We start from the raw sequence: 7,008 nt of genomic DNA on the forward strand, positions 1-7,008 counted from the left end.
TTTTAAACTTAAAAGGGCTTTATCTCACTCGCTACACACCGGAATTGGGCGTGTCCAAACTCATTGGAAAGCTTAGAGCGAATAGTTTCCAAAGAGGCTGACAAACTCACTGAAATCCCAACAAAACTTTGACGAAAAGAGGAAACAAAGGAAAAATCCTACTTTTATCCCTAATCTTTATAAAATCAAAATAATCAAAGAAATAAATACCAAATACATAATCTAGACATGCTTCTTAACTCTGATCAATCTCTTCGGCATCCAAAACGTTCTTCGGCGACCGGATCTCCCTCGAGTCCCTCTCTCCTCTTTCCCATATCTCTCTTTCTTTCTCCCTCTATTTCTCTTTTCTCTAAACGATTATATGGAACCATCTCTGCATTTAGGGTTTTCTCTAGAGAAAACATTTGTTGTTTATATCTCACATTAGACAGCCCTAATCTCCACTTGAAATTTTGACAAAAATGTACCCTCCTAAAATGATTTTACAAGTGGGAATATCTGGGGTATTTCATATACCAATGAGAAGGTGGAATATTCATTTCAACACATTAATGCGTCAAAGCATGATAGACCGACATGAAAACGTGTGTTCCCATGCTACATATACAGCATGGAGTCTACCATGTCTCTTTATATCAGTCATTTTTCTTGTGCTGGGAAGTCATAAATCCGCCCCTTTCGATTACTTGGGACACCCAGCAGGACTGTATCAATGCAGAGGGGCTGATATACTTCACGTCAGAAGAATTCAATGGGGCTGATTGCCACGTACACTGGCTCTGGCTGTCCCAAGTAATCAAAAGGGGCGGATATATCACTTGCTTAGTTTAGTTTTCTCAACTTTAGTTTAAGATTGTAAAACATACACTGAGCCCACTTTTTTTTTAGCAAAATTGGGTGTATCTTATATACATGGTTTTAAATTTCGACCAAAACAAAACAAAATGGTCGAAATATTTCGGTTTCAACCACTGCCGAAACAAAATTTACATGAAGTCATTTCTTTACAAGATTTAGGCGGAAATTTCATTGATATTCCGAAATTTTGCCAAAATGTCGAAAATTTTATTTTTAGACTTTTGACAAAATTTCCACCGAAATGTTATAGTTTCCATCAAAATAAATGAAATTCCCACCGAAATCACCGAAATTTTAGACATTACATTCGAAATCCTTTTCCTTTACTACTAAAAGGGAAAACCCTTGAAAGTTCGTCTGCACCTTCTGAGAATATTCTTTGCCCTTTTTATACTAAATCTTCCCACTGTATCCAATTTATGCAGGGCATTTTCGCCAATTTCACCCTCTCTGGTGTTCTGTGCAAAGTTCCCTCCACATGTACTTTCCTCCACCACGTGTTCTCATCTTGGTATAATTTTCTTGCTTAGCTTTGGTTTTTCCGTGAGTCACCGAATACGTGTCATACTTTCTCATTACATGTGGTTTTAACAAAATCCCACCTTGCCGTTCTTCTCGAGTTTGCTTCCATCTCCATCACCAACAGACGATGTATTAGGATTGACCTTTGGACTCTTGGTAATGTTGATTCTAGCGCTCACTTCTTGTTATTTTTCTACTTATTCTAATTTAAGGGTTTTTCACTTCTGGTTATTTTTTCTACTTGTTCTAACTTAAGGGTTTTTCATTTCCATTTCCCTTTGATTTTCTATGTAGTGTTTTTGAATGTTTTCGTGTACAGGTCCTGAGGATTATCGGAGCCGGCGAAACTCATTGGGGACTTCTTATTAACCTTCCCTTCCGTCCATTTTTTCTCTTCCGGACAATAACCTTTGGACCTTTTGGTAATCTCGTCCGGACATTAACTCCAGGATTGCCTCTGTTCCTCTAGAATTACACTACTCACCAGCTACATGGGATATTTGAGGTCTGTGTTGTCTTTATTTCTTTATTTGTAACTTCTTCATGATCTTAGTTACTCCAGTCATTTTCACTGAAGAGGACGTATGGTAGAAAATGCATTGCTAATAATTTTTGTTGTTCTTGAAAGTTAATTCGAAGGCCATATTTTGTAAAATTAGGGTTCCTTTGAGTCCATAAAGAAAATTTCTGCTTGCTCTTCTGTTTTGATATTTTAAAAATATGAAATTTCCTAATAATTTCCTATATGCCAGTTGAACAAGACAGAAATAGCAATTTTTAGAATATGCTGAAGATGTTGAGAAATTCTCAGTATGTCTGTTTTGTCAGTGATTGAGTGACTCTTGTCTGTATTTTAGATCCTCATTTTCAAAGAGAAGACAGTAAATATAGGGAAATGATATCTACGCCAAGTTTTTTTATAAGCATGCGCTCCACTTATTTGTCGTCTAGCATTTAAAGGGTTTTAAGCGCTTTTTGAGAACCTCTGACATCCCTTTAAATACTGCACGACAATTTAAATACTGCACGACAAACAAGTGGAGCACATGTTTATCAAAATACTTGACGCATATATAATTTCCCTAAATATACCTTTTTTATGGAAATGCTACTTTTATATTTGTGATTATTGTGAAAAATTGAGATTAAATTGTTTTAAAAGGTACTTGTTATAAGTATTACAACAAATGATTGCCATTCCTGTTCATAATTCTTCTGAAGTGACAGATTAACACCATTTTTTTGCTGGTTATGCCTTATTAAGTTATAGTGATTATTGCTGTTCTTAGGCCCATTTCTCAACTTAACTCTATTATTTTTGTAGGCTTCCACTTTCGAGGGATCTAACAGAGATCCAACTACGTGGGAAGGTAACAAGTGCAAAGGTGAATCAATAATTCCTGCACATGTAAATTGATCATGGGTTGATGGTTTATATTATGTTCCTTTTCTATCATTGTCGAAACATCTAATCCACGGAATTAAACAAAAATAATGGGTAAGGATCTGTGCTCGGAAAATATACAAGGCATCAGAAGAAGGTGCTTTCAAGCCAATTTTGCCTCATTATGTTGGTCCCAAAATTTCGTCTCGAATTATACATACCAGGGGTAAAATAGAATTCAAATTTTTGATAGCCAATGAGAAATAGTAAAATAAGTGTGTGAATGTCAAACAATGTAGTGTGGTTTCATCTCCCTATGTTCATTGATTTATTCATTGTTGCTTTTGTTTGAATTTTCTTCTGTGTGCAACATGTTCAGATAAATTCATGATGCATGCTTTCTTTATTTAATGGCTATTGTGTTCACGTGGATAAATTTTGCAAGGCATAGCGAGGCAGAACCATGTTTCTTTGTTATTGTTCCTCTCCAGACATGTTTTAGCCTATATTTCATTTTTGTGGCCATTACTTTTCAATCCTCCTAGAAGCATTTCAAAAGCACCTTGCATGATTGGGGAGACCATTTCTAAATGGAAAAAGAAAATTTTAATAAATTATGTCTCTTGGGATCAAAAGTGTCTTATTGAAAGTGGATATCATAATCACAAGTCTTGATTTCAACAAACATTTGTCCCAATAAATTATCCTAGACAGGCAGCTATAAATCCAATAGTCTCTTGACTTGCATTATGCAATTACTGTTCGTAATAAGTCTCTTGAAAAAATATGTCCTCTCGAAGGGGTGTTGGTAAATAAATTACGAGTCTTGATTTAAAAAAAAGCCATGTCTCAAGAAATTAACTCAAGAATTCAGACACTATCTTGATCTCCATTATGCAATTCATATTCCTAATAATCAATCCACTTGATCCCTAATCCTGTTCATGAAGGTTTGTGTTCTTGAAAGCCATGAAGGTGTTGCCATCGCATCAAAATGGATATGAATTCTCCATATTAACTGACTTCTGAGTGGATGATAAAATGATAGCTGAAATGCTCCTTACTACTCCCTGAAATTCAATGATTGAAGTCAGTTCTACATTGTCCGCCAGTGGAAGTTTTGGTGGTGTGTTCATTTAATCCTTAGTGAAACGGATCTGGCTGTTTTATTTCTCCCTTATTCTGAATGCACTTAGGAGTGGTTTACTAAGGAATGACAAGATCTGAAACCATGGAGGTTGTAATGGATGTTTATGAGGCCTGCAGCTTATCGGAAGGAGCCAGAGGATGGGAACTAATCCTTGCTATGGACCACCTCTAAGATTGTTTATGTTGAGATCTCTTTCTCCTATGGTAACAATCACTTTGTTCCTCTGGATTCCGCAGTTACCATTTTCTGGATCTGGGCTTGACATGGCTGACTGCATTAATCTTTTAGTTGATTTAGTGCTTGATGGATAAAGTAAGGCCCCACTTGTTTTGGATTTTGAGAACCATTGTGAGTTGAAAACTGATTATTGGACTCAAGATGGCCAAAAGTTGCACCTTAGGGTGTTAGCTGGCGTCAGAGACTAGAGCCATGGAATATCTTGACCAAAAGGGAAAGGTTATGACTTATGAAACATTGGGTTCCATGTTTCTAGGTTGCTCATTTTTTACTGTTGGGATTTTAGGGTTCCAGTAGTTCAGTTCATGGAATAATTGATGAGAAACCAGAGGGTTATGAAAATTACATGCATTGAGGGTACTTACTGGTATTTAATTGGAGATGTATACTTTAGGATCCATCGAGGTTTCATTGTTTCGAAGAAAATCCAGTGGGGTTTTGGGTTCAATAAATTTCATGGTTGTGGTTACATGTTAACCTGAATGTTAATGGGATGGCCAATTTATTATTTTAAATTATTTTAATATTTTGATACTTGCCATTTTGAAGGCTTGGTGGTGTTCTGTTGCTATTTAATGTCCATTCATCTTAGTTGTTTCTCTGTCATTTCATGCATCTCCCCTTCCAATCCGTGGTATCAGCCATGCATTGTGTGCAGTTGTACAAGAATTTACATGTTGAAAAGCCACGGATAAAATTAAATTTTTGAGTTGGAAGCTTAAGCGAAATATAATTGATAAAAGATATAATCGTCGCAAGTGAGAAAGATAAAACGTTTAATATAATGAGCATAACTTTAGAACTTGGTGAGTTGAATCATGACTCCCCTGACCAATTTGGGCAGTACATGAGCCAAGTTGCCCAGGGTAAAAACACAGCAACTGAAGTGAAAATAAATAAGAATGTAGTGACTTGGCCCAGTCACTAAAATTGAGTCTTAGAGTTGGTTCCTATAGCTTAGGTACCAGTATAGAAGTTTAATGTAATCAGAAGTTTAGTAAAATGAAAAACGTTCTGTATGCCTTCTTTACTACTATTTTATTGTTAAATTATTTGTCCAAAAAAACTGTTAATTAACAGGTAGCACATCTGCACCATAAACTGACCTTATGTCAGTGTACTTACCTTTTGTTTGGTTTATGTTTTGGAAGCAGCTTTGCAGGTTGCTTATTTTCATTCTGTGGGCATAGGCTTGGCTTTTGATTAGCCACATTATTACTCCTTCCATCTGTCCCTCTCCTCTGCTGTAAGCAAATGTGAGAGAGTTCATGTCATACTCTATTATTTTATTTTCTGTTTTGGAATGTAGGCATATATGGTGGTCCGTATCAAAGTTCGAATAGTTACTCTACATGTGAGCCTTTGAAGCACAATATGGTGCAACTCATTGTGGTAAGGAGTAAGAATCACCTAAGGTCTGCCTCATTTCTTAGTTTCTGTATTTGATGTCATAATTTCCTATTATGCCCAGGGAGGGCAAAATTCTCTTGATGGTCCAAGAAATGTATGTCTCCACTTTTCCCTTTGATACATACAAATCAAATGATGACACAGTTCAGCTCTACCAGAAATTAGAATTGATAAATGTGTTTCTAGGTACATACTGTAATAATTATATGCCTTGACCCTTTGAAGATTTTGAGGCTTCAAAACATATCTTAATTTCAAAGAAATTAAGGTTCTCGTAAGAAATGAATTAGAAACATCTGATGAGTGCAAATTTGTCCCTAAGGGCTGGTCTTAGAGTCAAACACATTGATTTAGTTCACATTAATGGTGATTGATTGATTTGATGGATGTTCAGAGAGGATTTCCACCTTGACTTTTGGTGTACAAGGTTATCTTAGGAGCTATCTTGCAGTGTTAAATGCCCTTATAGAAGATTATGCTGGATCATTTGTTCAGTGTCATTTTTGTAGAAAGATCCTCTAGAAAAGGGTCATCATTGCTCTCTCTCTCTCTCTCTCTCTCTCTCTCTCTCTCTCTCTCTCTTGGTGCTCTATTGGAACAGGGATGCTGCAAAGGAAGAGGGTGCACATGGGCAATGCAACCCATGGGCTACAAATAAGAAATAAGCCTGTGTACAGTGATATGCGCTAAGCACATGGGCAATGCAACACATGCCCGAGATCTCAGGGCCAATCATAAATCCTATCACCGTCATGCAAAAAGAAAAATAAAAATATCGAGAAATGCTTTTATGGTTCCTGCAGGCTTTACTCCTCAGTTGATTTTATTTTCTTTCAATTTTTTCTTGATTATGGATTCATTCTAGAACTCAGTTATGTTGTCTTGAACATGATGCCTAAGAGTCCCCCCTTTCCCCTTCTTTTTTTCGGTAGGAGCACTTCACAGGTAGAGAAAGATGAGGATTGTATTGGACCAAAAGTTTAAAAGAAGAGAAGAATGAACTAGAGTTTGCCAAGAAGCTCACATCACTTACAAACCTGTACATGAGTGATATGCTTGGGACTGAGCATATAAATCAACAAGAGTTACAAAATTCGAGAAGCCTTCTATAATGTTTATGCACATTGTACAACTCTTGGAAGATTCTTGTAGGAAGCCTTTTTTTTTTACTTTTAAAGGGTAACATAGTTTGATTAATTATGTTTTTCTTCTATGCAGTTTCAAGATTTTCTCATAGTATTAAAAATAAACATGATTCAGATAATTCAAAAAAGACATGCTTGAATCCCTTCTTTCAGAATTCAAAAGATTTTAAGTAGGATATCATTGCAGCCTAAATTATGTCATAAAATACTTTAGTCGCATGTGCAACGCCGTGCATGTTTTACTAGTTTAAAAAAAAAAACCAAAATATTTTTCATATTTATTACATGATTTCGGCGGA

The 7,008-nt window shown here is 36.0% G+C and overlaps 1 long non-coding RNA gene across 1 annotated transcript; it reads left to right on the plus strand.

Moving 5' to 3' along the window:
• The first annotated feature begins 1,398 nt into the window (after positions 1-1,398).
• On the plus strand, positions 1,399-6,781 carry LOC143882659 (uncharacterized). The gene is made up of 4 exons (XR_013252299.1): positions 1,399-1,539; positions 1,703-1,888; positions 2,708-2,768; positions 6,497-6,781. It is a non-coding gene; the product is annotated as an uncharacterized LOC143882659 (long non-coding RNA).
• Positions 6,782-7,008: the final 227 nt, after the last annotated feature.

The sequence above is a fragment of the Tasmannia lanceolata genome, unplaced genomic scaffold, assembly GCF_043159265.1.
Source record: "Tasmannia lanceolata isolate RefF3 unplaced genomic scaffold, GAP_Taslan_0.1 ptg000002l, whole genome shotgun sequence".
Lineage (NCBI taxonomy): Eukaryota > Viridiplantae > Streptophyta > Magnoliopsida > Canellales > Winteraceae > Tasmannia > Tasmannia lanceolata.